This window comes from Neodiprion virginianus, chromosome 4 (assembly GCF_021901495.1).
Source record: "Neodiprion virginianus isolate iyNeoVirg1 chromosome 4, iyNeoVirg1.1, whole genome shotgun sequence".
NCBI classification, from domain to species: Eukaryota; Metazoa; Arthropoda; class Insecta; order Hymenoptera; family Diprionidae; genus Neodiprion; species Neodiprion virginianus.
Window position 1 is genome coordinate 22,080,706 of NC_060880.1, and position 13,443 is coordinate 22,094,148.

Sequence of the window (13,443 nt, forward strand, 5' to 3'; positions counted from 1 at the left end):
GACTCTACACAACCATGCATGCATCATATTTTTCACTCGGTGTAAATGACAAATTATTATAGCCCGCCAGGCCGTGACAATGACAAGTGAAATTTCACTGACTTCGAGATTCCACTAGGTCAGAAAAACGCTTTCGACATAACCAGAGCTTCGATAGTTACGAACGGTGATAGTTTCGAAAAGAATTAAGTTCAGTGATAAAAATCGCAACTGCGTAACAAGTCTCAGGACTTGCAACTCAAACAGTCCTCATCCAGAGCCTATATTTAATCTATACGATTTCTTTTTTCTAGAAAACCTCCCGACTATTTAAGTTTCGAAAATTTTTTTTTCTCTGGCGATGTTTTGCAAGAGACGGCTTTTTTTTCAGAACTTCCTTCAACGCATGAATTGTTGTTGAGCTTGCGCGTGCTGCGAAAGTGATTGAGTTGCGAATGATGGCGAATGCGCTTTTTGATACTATTGAAGATTGGTTTTTCGCTATCGATTAAATACGAGTTTTATAACTGACCCTGATATCAGTTGAAGATGTAAACGCAACGGAATTTTCACAACTAGCAACAAGGAAAATGAGTTGAAACGGATGTGAACGGTTTTTCTTAGGCACTAGGACTTCTTACAGCGAGAAGTTGTTAAAGATGGTGTAGCAAGGTTTGTTTCGCGGAAATAGATTTGAGCAAAGCAAAGCTTCGTACATTCCTTGAGTGTGCGACGTACAAATTCTGCAAACGTACGTGTATGTATACAGTATTTAAAGCATGATCAAGAGTTAACCGGAAGTAGGTGTTATTACCCCGCGCGTAACAGACTGTATAAATCCTGAAAAAACTGCTGGAGCTTTTAGTAGCTGAGTAGTGTAACAAGGTTCACCCATCAGATCCTGCTGTGTCTAAAATGTGGGAGCTTTGCGTTACGCGAACTCAGTAAGCGTGAATCGCGAATCGAAAGCCTTAATTTGGAGAGGTGCCAGGGTATCATCGTCGACTTTTCATCTTTTGGGAAATTGATTGAACCACCTGACAATGAATTTAGAATTTTTTATCAGTTCGAAATAATTTAAAGGGTGTTTTTAAAGGTCCAAATTAAAGTGGGTACACACTTTAGGTGTACTGGAAAGAAAACTTAACATCGTCAGTCGACCGTCCATCAAACACAGGAATTCAAACCTGATTAATGGATCAGCAGTTACGTTGTAGTCAATGAATTTTCAAACAATGTATGGAATCAAACCCTTCGCTGAAAGCATCATTTATCAAGCAGTAGCCACATAGGCGGTCTCGGTATCCTAGTTTTCTTGTATAATTACCAAAACTCGTTAGTACTAAAATTAAATGACCCGCTACTACGTGCGATGGTAATTTTTATCTCAATACCTCGCATGCAAATTTTACAGCGATCTTCCATAACGTATTACTAGCCTTTAGAAATTTCGACATTTCATCATTGTACTGATATTACTCTAGAATTTCTTGTATGAACTTTGTTTTCCAAAAAATTATAATTCCGTTAATTCCAAGCTTTTCTCTCATCCTCATTCAGAGAATAACAAATGGAGATGTTTTTTTTTTCTCTCTCAAAATCCCTGAGTAATCAAATTTTTTCTTGCTCAAGTATTTCATTTCCAATAATGAAGGGTGGAATACTGCCGTAATTAAGGTGAATATTCACCAGACTCATCTGTCACAGAAATATTTTTTTGAATATAAATATTAAGGTCGCGCTAAACGTATTTCTAGCGATTTCTTTTTTTTTTAAATCGAGAGAAAGCGGTTTTAATACAGGTTTTTGTGCGTGGATAGTTAAACACGCGGGTATTATTCTGAAAATTTAAAAATTTCTTGACACATGTAGTTTTTCTACAAACTATTCCACATTTCAAGATAATATACTGGCAGGTATTATTTTAGGGATAGGCAAATACCGTCCAATTACTCTATTCAATTCGAGATAATGTTCTACTTAGAATTTATGATAAGAATGGACTGTTTTTATTGTCGCAGTATTATTTTTCAAACCGATGAATTGGGATCTGTGTACTTGTAAAGCGGAACTAGATTACTTCACCGTTGTTGCGGTAACATACATGTACATCCCTTCCCTTTTTAGACGTATAAACTCTCGATGCAGCACCAAACTAAATTTACACAAATACCATTTATATTAATCCACAGAAGGTTTATCTCATTAATTGGAAAGTCTCTCCTTTAAATGCAATAATTAATTATGCGATTCTAGAATAGCATCAATTAAATGTTTATTTCAACATATAAAATTTCATTTATTCAATAAATGAAATTTAATTGACTTTGATTAATAATTTTTAGGGCTGCTTTTGTAGCTGTACAGGCGATTCTTTAAACACACGTGAAGGATTATTTTTTCATCACATTGAGACGTTCGCGTTACTTGACGCAAGGTTTTTGAACCTTAGGTATTTTTGAGGGGATCATTTCCAGTATCACTTTTATTTCGATATCATTTATACTTTGTTAATTTTTTTTGGAAATCTCTTTGTCCAATCACTTTTTATTCTATATTATAATGAAATTTAGGAGTCATTCAACCAACCCATAACTAGCGCTAGAATTGCAGAGGTTCTCGATTAATGAACATGTTCAATAATACTAAGGGTCTAAGAATAAGAGTAGCGTAGATAACAGCTTTGCTGGCTATCCCGCTGAATTTGAATATGCAGGCGTAAATACTCGGCTTAAGTTACCCTGAGATATGCCGCAGTGACTTGTGTGAAATATTTGCACGGGCATTGAGTTCTAGATCGATTTGTTTCTTCACAGGGCGAGTGACTGAAAATTAAGTATTTACCTGCACAACCTCGAAGAGAAACTGCTCCCAAATTAACGCAAACAATTTTTTCTAAAGAGCGATGCTGATTTAACTATTCTTAAAGGGAGTTTATATTACATTCTAGAAATTTGCATAAGAGATTTAAAAGGCGTTTAAAAAATCTCAAAGAATTAATTGCACCAGGGCGGCACAATATAATTACTCTTGCATAATCAATTTCCATTGTTCAAAGTTTGCGGTAAATGAGCATCAAGTTACATCGCGAATGTTATACTTTGGCGCGAACAATGATTTCGACCAAGTGTTTACGATGAGATCTTACAGTTTTCAGAATCAAACGATAAAGATATCCTTTCGTATCTTGCAATTCCATGTACATATGGTATATTGTAAGTAAACATCGTTACTCGTCAAAAGTGGAATTGTAAATCAAACGATAATCGAACAATGAAGCGGGAAATATTCATCGCGTTAAAAAATTTATTATAAAATTGACATGTAAAGATTTTTTATCGCAGGCGCTGCTAAGGTAGTCCTTGACCCTTTTATATTTGGCGGAGATTGAGAAAGTTTCTAATGGATTTTTGTACAAATTTATAGCAGAAATCCGCCGCTGGTATTCCTACACAACCACCTCTCACAAGCTCTTTTCGTTTCTAAATATTGACCTTTCTTTACCCTTCGGTTGATCAAATATCATACCTTGACGCTCTCGAAACTTTTTCTCTTTGAGCATAATTACTTCGGATTTCCGCATTTATTGTGCGTACCTCTGCCGTTTTCTTGAAGCAACCGAGAATTTCGGAGTGTCTGCTTGAGAGCTTTCCCGATTGTGATAAGAGAGAATTATTCGTAAACTCTAAAATTAAGCATTCTCCTTTTGATTGAATAATTTTTGTCAGTTGAAGTAGACTTTTCGGGCACAATATTACAGGGAAATGAAACGAATGATTCATACCAATTCTCACGATGGATCATGTGTAATGATCTACGGACGAGAGAAAATTTTTCAATCAAAAGTAAAGGAATGCGACGCTTTCTACGACGTCGCAATCGTAAATTCATAGAAACCATGCCGTTTCTTTATTTCTGCTTCAATTGAAAATATGGTGCAGTATTCTTGTTCAGAATTGCATAAAGAATCGCACTGTTAGGCCCTTTTACACGTTTGCGATACGTGGACTTGGATACTTGAAGATATATACGTCGACGTCGAAATCGACCAACGTAATGAATTGATGCGCAAGAAAAAAGCGTGTATTTCTGAAGACCATCAAGGTGATCTTTTATGTATTCGTACATGACGATGAAAATTTATTTTGAAAAACGTAATAACGAGAGACCGTGTGTGTTTCGAACGGGACACATTTAATTTAGATATAGCTATAACTCAACTCACTGGCATTAAAAATATATTTAATAATTCATAGGAACGTTTTCGCAGTGCATATATCGCTTGGCTCTGAAGTAGACGCCATGTACAACAGATGAATAAAAGATCGGACTTTAGTATATCACTATAATTTTTCTCTCATATAAAATTATACTCGTATATAAAGCCCGGCATGCAAAATTACTCCTTTTATTTCACCCTTGCTGGTTTCCTGATTCAAACACAATAGTGTCTTGCTTACCTAAAAAACTGCACCTAAAACTGCTGTTTTTATATCCACGATAGTTTTACTCGTGTAACGATCTTGGGTTCGTTTATTCGGTTTTACATTGCCAACTGAGTTTTGCATTGAGATGACGAATGGTCAGGTTAACTATATGTATGATCGATGCTTACACGTCAATCTTTCTCTCGTTAGCTCTTCGTTTACTCGGCTTATTTATTACAATAATTAGTTTTAGGAATTTCTGTACTCTTTTTGCTTTCCATGTCATATTTGTCCAACATTTTCGTGGGCATAATAAACTATTACTAATTATTATTATTATTATTACGGGAATAACCGGGAACTCGGGGAGTAAGGTTGAGATTTTCGGAAAAACTGATAACTTTTTCAAAAATCAATATAAGCATATGACTTAATTTGTGAATATTTTTTCAATTATCGATTATAATTTATATTGCATGAACAATGGTTTGAAAAATTTTCGTTGTAATATGAAGAATTCGGAAATAAAATCAGTTGATAACGCATCCCTTTCACACACGCTGGAAGAGCCGCCGCAGAAGTAGGGGAGAGATGCCTCACGATTTCGAATATACTTTGGAAGGTTCTGTGCTTCGACAATCGTTGGACAAAGGATGCTGAAAGTGCAGCCATTTATTGCACCATTGATGTCTAATCCAGTCTAGGGTTTTCTGCTTTCTAATTACGAATTTTTTCAAAACTAGTCCGTATGAGATGAAACTCAAAAAATTCATGATCATGTTTGTGTCTTCAGAAAAACACATCTAAAGACATCTCGATCAAATCCGCGTAACACTGAGTGAGTGCAGTATCTTGTTATAACTTAATTGGGACAATTACAACAACGAAATGGTGTCTGAATTTTGTCAATAATATTCAATAATTGACAATCTTCGTAGCGAAATTAACAATGTTAACAATATACGTCAAACCCGCAATGGTTAGGATCGAAGATTAGTCGAAGAGGGATCACATGCCACATATCCACGCGTACACTGTACAGTCATTCAGATAGAATTGGTTGGGTTTGAAACGTGCAGAAAAATATGTACAACACTGATAAGCAAGATAGAAAATCCTCGGGAATGCGTGCAAGCGCCGTCTGCTAAGGATTTATTTGACAAGGCCAGAGTAGCGTAAATCTTTTTTCCCGCCCACGCATGCATCCTGTCTTATTTATATGTCACGGTCTGCTCTTGCCTTGTATTCGTTTGTTTATTTCTTATTATTTTTTGACTCCAAAATGCGTATGCATATCTGTATCTATTCTAACTTTACTCATCCATCTACATACGATTATAATGATTTCTACAAATAAAAAATTTGTTTCTTACACCCCAAGGATAACATTATACGATATGCAAAAAAATTGACCCTCGTCATTTTAGGAAACCCCTCATATATTAAGTGAGTTGCATATTTCAATTTTATCATGCGTAACATGTGTATGAGTCGCTTGATAATATATTACGTATAGTATATTCAATCTGAAGTGAATTAAGAGCACTGATGCAGGTTGTGGTTCCCGGTATCCTTGGGTGTGCAATGATGTGACAATAAGATCTACATACAAATTGTGAACAAGAGCATTGGCGCGTTATCAGAGAAATAATTTTCACATTGAATGCATGGAAAATTTGCATCTCTTTAAATCCACGCTCTATAATATTATCTATATAGAGAAGTTTTCCGAAATGACGAGTCTCGGTTTCTTCGGAGTGCTGTGTGTTATGCTTGGGGAATTGAAAACTAATTTTTGCTCTGTAGAAATCATTTGAGCGTCTCATCCAAACGTCTTTTTTAAGTTGAAGGGGCGCGGAATAGATAAACGATTAGCGAATAACACATTTCACGTCGAGTTATCAGTTTTCGACTGAAATACAATAATTTCAATATGCATGTGTGAGTTTCAGGGTGTATAATATAGGTATAGCTGGACAATCTTTTAAAACTTAAAAAATCAACCGCGCATGCGCGAGTTTTATCGGCTGTTCATGCAGGCTGGCCATCCCGAGTTTCAGTTGTCATACTGTTCCTGGCAGCTGTGTAGTTGATACGAATTTTCGAGGTTATAATCTCAAATGATTGAGGCAGTAACTCGGAAAGGTTTTGGGAAGCATTTGTTATTGGGTCGGAAAGTTGATTCTTCAAAGAACGGTCGGAATTTAATGCTTATGCTCTTTGAAAATTCAAACGTACGCATCCTGAGTTCGTTGGCTCCCTGTATCGCAGACAAGAATATCGCTACGGGAAGATTTCGCCGACCAATGAGATTTAATTATTTGGCGCATGCACGGTTGATTTTCAAGTTTCAGGAGATTGTCCCGGTATGTATATCAGGGTAGATTCGTTCTTACCCCTTCAAATATTAGTGTTTGATAACAAAAGATCCTCCTAAAAAATGGGCTCTCTAGCACAAGTCTGATAGATTGTTATTTCAATTTTGATCGCAGTGCTAATACTTATCAGATAACAAAGACCTGGCACTGGACGAAGAATATCTTTAAAATCATGAAAGAGGAACTTTGCTGGCGTACGGTAAGTTTTTACAATTTTAATTTTCTAAATTCTTTTTGGCAAGAGAAAGTTCGAAAGCATTTTCGTTCTTCGATAGTTTTTTTCAGAGATTCGACCTTTGCCCTAAGCTCATCATCCTCGCCTTCTGATTCTTTTGCGTCCGATTTCTTCGTCAGTATCGTCCTCACTTTCGACTCGGCTTCTTTTTTATACTATTATAATTTTTAACGTGTCTGTCTGTGATACGGAACAACAATAGTCCCGTCTCATTTTCAGAAGCTTCTTGTTTATACGGAGTTTCGGTCAACTTGTGTTGTCTTTCATCGTCCGCTCTACTCCGACTTGTTGAAAATTTGAACCCGCGTCCTGTCCTTCGGCAGCTCTTACGAAAACATGACGTTAACTTCGGTCGGTAAGATAGTGTTATCGACTCAACGTTACTCGGTCGCAGCTCTTTCTTACCCGCGCGTCCGCGTTCCACCCGCAGTTGGTGCTACGAGACGAAAGCTTCAAGACGCGTGAGACAAGCTGTCGCGAGGTTACACCTGCAGGTCTAAAAAACGCGCTCGAACTTCATACGACAGAAACTGTTAATTTGAACGATTGTAACGCGAAGGCGCGGAAATACAGCTTTTCGAGTTTACGTACCGTTCGTGGGCGCGATAACGGGTCATTAGTTAGATCATAACAATCGGCCGATACAGACGTGTTTCGACCCCTAACGCGTGTGTGCCAGTGAGGGAGATTGCGAGCATAAACAACTCTTCGATTCACCTGCAGTCAAAGGTAATAAACACAAATTCTCATTGCGTTCGATATCTAAAATAAAAGTGAGCTGCTCTCACTTCACGTCATACAGCTCGCGATCATTTCAACCCTTGAGATTATGATCGTCAAACTTCGTTCAAGTAGCCGTGTTTCGGTCGGGAATTTCTAGTTTTGTTCGGTGCTAGGTGAGAATAAAAAACACGATCTGGTGTTCAATATTCAAGGTTAGAAGATGAGTGACGCTCTGGTACATAAAATAGGCCGGTTTGTACCCCTGGATGCTGGCGAGCATTAGCATCTTCGTTAATTAGTAGACAGGGAGTTGCGTTGCGTCGTATTATTCGTTTGTTTCTGAAAAAGAAGACTGTCTCGAAAGAGCTGATTGGAATCTGGAAAGTTATTTTCATTTGTTTGTAGGCTGAACGTTTCCTTCCTCGGAAAAAATACTCGATTTGTTGAAAATAAATCTGTTATTTATCCTGAATTCAAGCACCAAAAATAATTATGATCGTGATTTTTTCACACGCTGTCAGACGTTGCGTGCAGAAGATATAAAGGAACGTCATCTTTTCGGGGATCTTTTATTGTTGCTACAACAAGTTATAAGCCGTGACCGGGTAAGCTTGGTGTACTTTTCTTATTGAATTAGATTGCTCGGCGTTAGGGTGAATGCGAAAACAGCCTGTAAAATGCAATGGGAATTTTCCATGATATATATTTTGTGGAAGACGGTATGAGGCGCGATTTTAGTTTCATATTTTTTCTTGTAAAAGTCTTGGGGGAATAAATTACGCGAATTCGAAGTATTTTCAATTTTTAATTAATAACGGGGCCCAAAACTCGGACATGATTTATTCAAAAACTTGAGATCTTTTTGCCGGTCATGACATTTACTGGTAAAAAATGTCGAGTTCCACTTCATTCCTGAATAGTAGTCACGTACATTTTGACCGTATTATACCGTTACAAGATTTGAACGCTAAAGAAGGACAAATGGGCAAAACAGAGCTCATGCACAGAACAAGGAATTCGTACAATATCGAGGTCCGATATAACAAACTGGTATTTTGAACGGTCATCATGTGCTCGTATAAAACTTTTACATTCTAAAATTCCTGAGCAGTGAGCAACGTAGGAAGGAGGTAGTTAAGAAGGTCTTCGTGCCTTGTGAGAAAAAGGATTTCGCTTACAACGAAAATAATGTTTTGTTTAATGTGTATTTCACAAGATTCTTTGTTCATTAGCTACCAGCTACCCCCATACATGAGAGTAATAATTAGAAGTACATTATATATTGTAAAGGGTAACGTAATTTCAAATGTTCTTTTGCAAATATTCTATGACCACGTTAAATTGCATTTCTCTACACGCTTTCTTGAAAATGCTGAACGATGTACGAGTACGGATTCGCTGTTCCGTAACATTGTTCTCACCTTGTTGACTCGACGCTTGTACGAAAAAGTGAGTGTTTTACGACAAGATTTTCAGAAGCTTTTCGGCTTCTCCTAGGAGGGACAGAACTGTGGCTCAAATAGGATTAGTCTTTTGCAGATCCAATTCAGGATTCGCCTTTATTGTCAGACTCGAATGGTTGAGTTCATACTTTTACTTTTACATACTTAGTTTGGATTTATTTGTAGGGGAATCGAGATACGTACGTAATCAGTTCATCCCGGACCACGAAAAGTGGGAGAAAATGAGGTTGAAAATACCTTATTTATGACCTTATTCTTTTTAAAGACATAAGAGGTTTATAAACGTTTTTCATCTGTGATGACTACAAGATCATTAAAAGGGGGGTAAGACGGGTGATTTCACCCTTTGTAACAATACGACTGATTCACAATAACTTCCGTGCTTGCAATGAACTTTGAATATCATGCTCCATTCACTTAAAAAATTATAACTGAATCAGGAATAAAATATTCTCATTTATTGACAGCACGTGAAAGCAAGTCAGAAATACTTTTGGCAATGGTTGGTGCTCGATTCATAGTCAGTTCTCTTCCAGCATCCAAGATTGCCAACATTTCTTCGTTCGAGTTATCTTCTTCGATATTATCAGCCGTTCTTGTACCGTCTACAATCGATTGCGAATGAGACCTCGCTAGGTGTCCCTTACTGTCGTCATATTCGTCTTGAATGAAAAATCTTTGTTACATTGAAAGGAATTCATACGATGTATATTGCATTAATTTTTAAATTGATTCATCATTTCGTTTATATAATGATATCTGACGTCGAGCGCGTGATTGTAAGTAGACATCAATAATAATTCTTGTAAGAAAATTAAGATACGAAAGCGCAAGATGCCTTCTCCAGATTCACACGCGAGAAGCACGAAAAAAACGTTCACTTCGCAACAGAGCACCAGACAGTATTAAGTTGTCATCCTGATAATCTGACGAAATTAATAATGTATTTAACTGCTGAAACGCGCGTTCTTTCAGCATCGTATCCATTCAATTAAAAAGTTTTCAACACCGACTCTATTACAATTTTCAATAACAAGCAGTTCCTTCGTGCTTATTACGCGAGAACACGCTACCGAACAACCCAGATAAAATTTTTCGTACCTGTTTCTCTGACGATATGCGTTTCCCATTTTCCCATTAGTCAATCCGGTTTTCGGTGCCTTCTTTTCTCTTTACTCAGTTTTCAAGTTTACCGTAGGTCTGTGGAGAAATTTAAATTAGCAATACCATTGGGCGTAAGGCACGTTGAAGGCAATGCTCACCGAGCATGATCCAATTGGATACCACCAACATCGCGACAAAGAATCAACAGTGTCATCCGACTCAACGCAAACTGTATTTTCTATCGTATCGTTTGAGATTGGATATTGTAAATGTGCAGTGAAATGTGGCACTCGCAATATTGTAGCGGTTTGCAAAGTGTTTCGGCAGCAATCTGACAATGAGTAGCTCACGATCAGTGATCATAGCAGTTGCCTGGAAAGCGAAAGGTCTTGGGTATGAGCCCCAGTCTCGTTGACTGAAGATGTATAATATTATAATCATTTATTTAATTTGTTATGGGTAAATTCCGGTACAAATAAGTTTCGCTGATGTGGCACAACATAATTTACAAAATGATTTACAAAAATGTTTACAGCCACCCCATATATATATATATATATATATATATATATATATATATATATATATATACATATAGAGTTCTATCTTATGTTATTTGTTTTTATTTTACTTCAATTTATACGTTATATGTATATATATATTTTTTTATTTAATGTATTTTTAGTATTGTACGCGATTATTCATTTCAATTCTCGCAAAATATTACGGATGCCCTTTTAAGAAATGTACACAGCTTATTCGCTCCACTAACAGAATCCGGATTAAACTATGTCCGTAAGGATGATAAAATTTGTACCATACATTGAATATCTTAGTTCGGAATAAAGTTTAGATACGGCTATTAAATTGTATTTCTCTTGGTCTGGCATACAGCAAGCGTTACATATTGATTTCGAGTTGGGTTTCATAATTTTATTATTTATCATTAACTTCTCAAATTGTTTATATTATTCTAAAGGTTGATAACATCATTTTTTGCTCCCCTGCCATTTTATTTTAGTGTCCGATAATGAGCTCGTCACTTAATTACATAAAGTTGTAGTTGATGACAAAAGTTTTATTCACACTAGGTTCTTTACATAAAATATTGATTTGTAAGATCCAGCTGTACATTTAATTTCTGTGTGTCTATTCAGTGAACGATGAATTAGTTTATTCAAACATATTTTGGGATATCGTTCTTCGGCATATTTTTGATTTCAATAATCTAATTAAAAGTTATCATAATTATTTCAGAAGATAGTGGAGGTGTACCTACTTCTATTCCGACGGTATAATTTGATCAATATTTAGGAAGATTGAATACATGCTTATAGGAAAATGTTTAAAATACATTTATTTCCAACACATCCCGCAATTTTCTATATTATAAAATAGTACACTGACTGCTGAGGCATTAAATAATTTATCTTTTGTTTGCGAATGATCCGTTTGAACGCAATGTAAAATATGAATTATTGATCTTGTCGCTATTTACACTGAGTGTTTTGCTTTGTTGCAAGTCCCATAAAATAAATCCGATAATGAGCTAGAAAAATTTCTACTGGGATAGCAAAATTCCTTTACTATTCGCAGTTGCTTGTCTGCACATGTAAAGTTATATCGGTATTTGTTACTTAATCCGCCTTCGTGAAAGATTGAAATCTTAGATTTCTTTCATCGATTTGAATTGAGATAGAGGGGATTTTCTAAATAGTAATCGGTCATCTGCAGACGCAAGAAAGAGGATTTTGTGTCTGCGATTCAAAGATATTACTTTAGCTTCGTTTTTCCTTACGAATGTTTCGGAATCGTTGTTTCTCCCTGTAGTGTAACTTTTTCTGTAACGTCAACATGTTCATACTTACATTGAGTTCTACAGACTGGAATTTCGGTATTATCGTAGACATTTTTACAAATTCTGATGAACGACGAGTTTAAATTCATGCTGAAAAGTTTCGCCCATAGTTAAAAATACTTGATGGACTCAAACGTATGTAGAAAATCTGTAGGTATGAAATGATACAAAGGAAATTATTTCCGTTTCATTAACAAGCGATAAGCTGTATTTGGGTTAGAGAATTGAGTAAAAAAATATCAGTACAGTTTCATCATTACGAAAATTAGCTTGATCATACAGCGATTTGACAGTCGTTCGTATAAGATTTGAGTGAAGATATTTGCGATGAAATTTACTAGCGAAATTCAGCTACAGTTTGATGGGTCATCTGAATCTCTTTTTTCCATACAAAATAGACGCATATATTGTGAACCACATTGAAGGAACCTTTCCCTCTTGCCTTATTTGATTGAACAGATTGGTCCGAAGGTACTTAAAAAACTCATCATTCATACCGTTGGCCCCTAGAAATTTACGATTTTTACACAGACTTAAACTACAAATAATTTCGTCTTGAGATATGGAGGAATCCAATAATGGGTGTCTCACATCAAACATGTCAGTATTAAAAGCTTTTCTGTTTTAGTAAATATTTTTCAAATAGTCATGACACTTTTTCGCTTTAATTGAGTTTGGATTGTACTTTTTATTTCTTCATTCAATAATCGTATTCCAAAGTTACTCCGAGCTTCTGGAATCCAGCAACTAGTTCTTCATTTCCAAATCACAATTATTTCATTTTAAAGATAACAGATTTTTGTAAGTCTGTTGCTTCCTTGTATTCCAAAGTGCTCATTTCGATAAAAGTTTTTTTTTTCACATCTTCTCAGTTGTAATTTGAACTTACGTTTAGCTTTTTCACATTCTGCGCCATACCATCGATTTTTTTTAGTGAATAATAAAATATCGGTTTAGTGATTTATTCAAGCCTACTGTAGTGGATTATTCTTTGATAGAATTAATCAAGTCATCATTTAGCCGATATGATATACCTGAAAACCACACTACTGACTTTGAACATTGCATATTAAATGTATAATCGTCTTTTGAATTCTTGTCTCATTTGAATTCAACTTGTGTTCTTTCACTGGTTTTATAACTATAGTGTTCGAATTGAGGGTTATGATCTAATTCTAACAGGCGTATGATCAGAATTATTAACAACCTCGAGAACGTTTATATTGAGTAATCAAATTCAAATGCTTGTCGGGACAAGCTATAAGATCTATCTTAT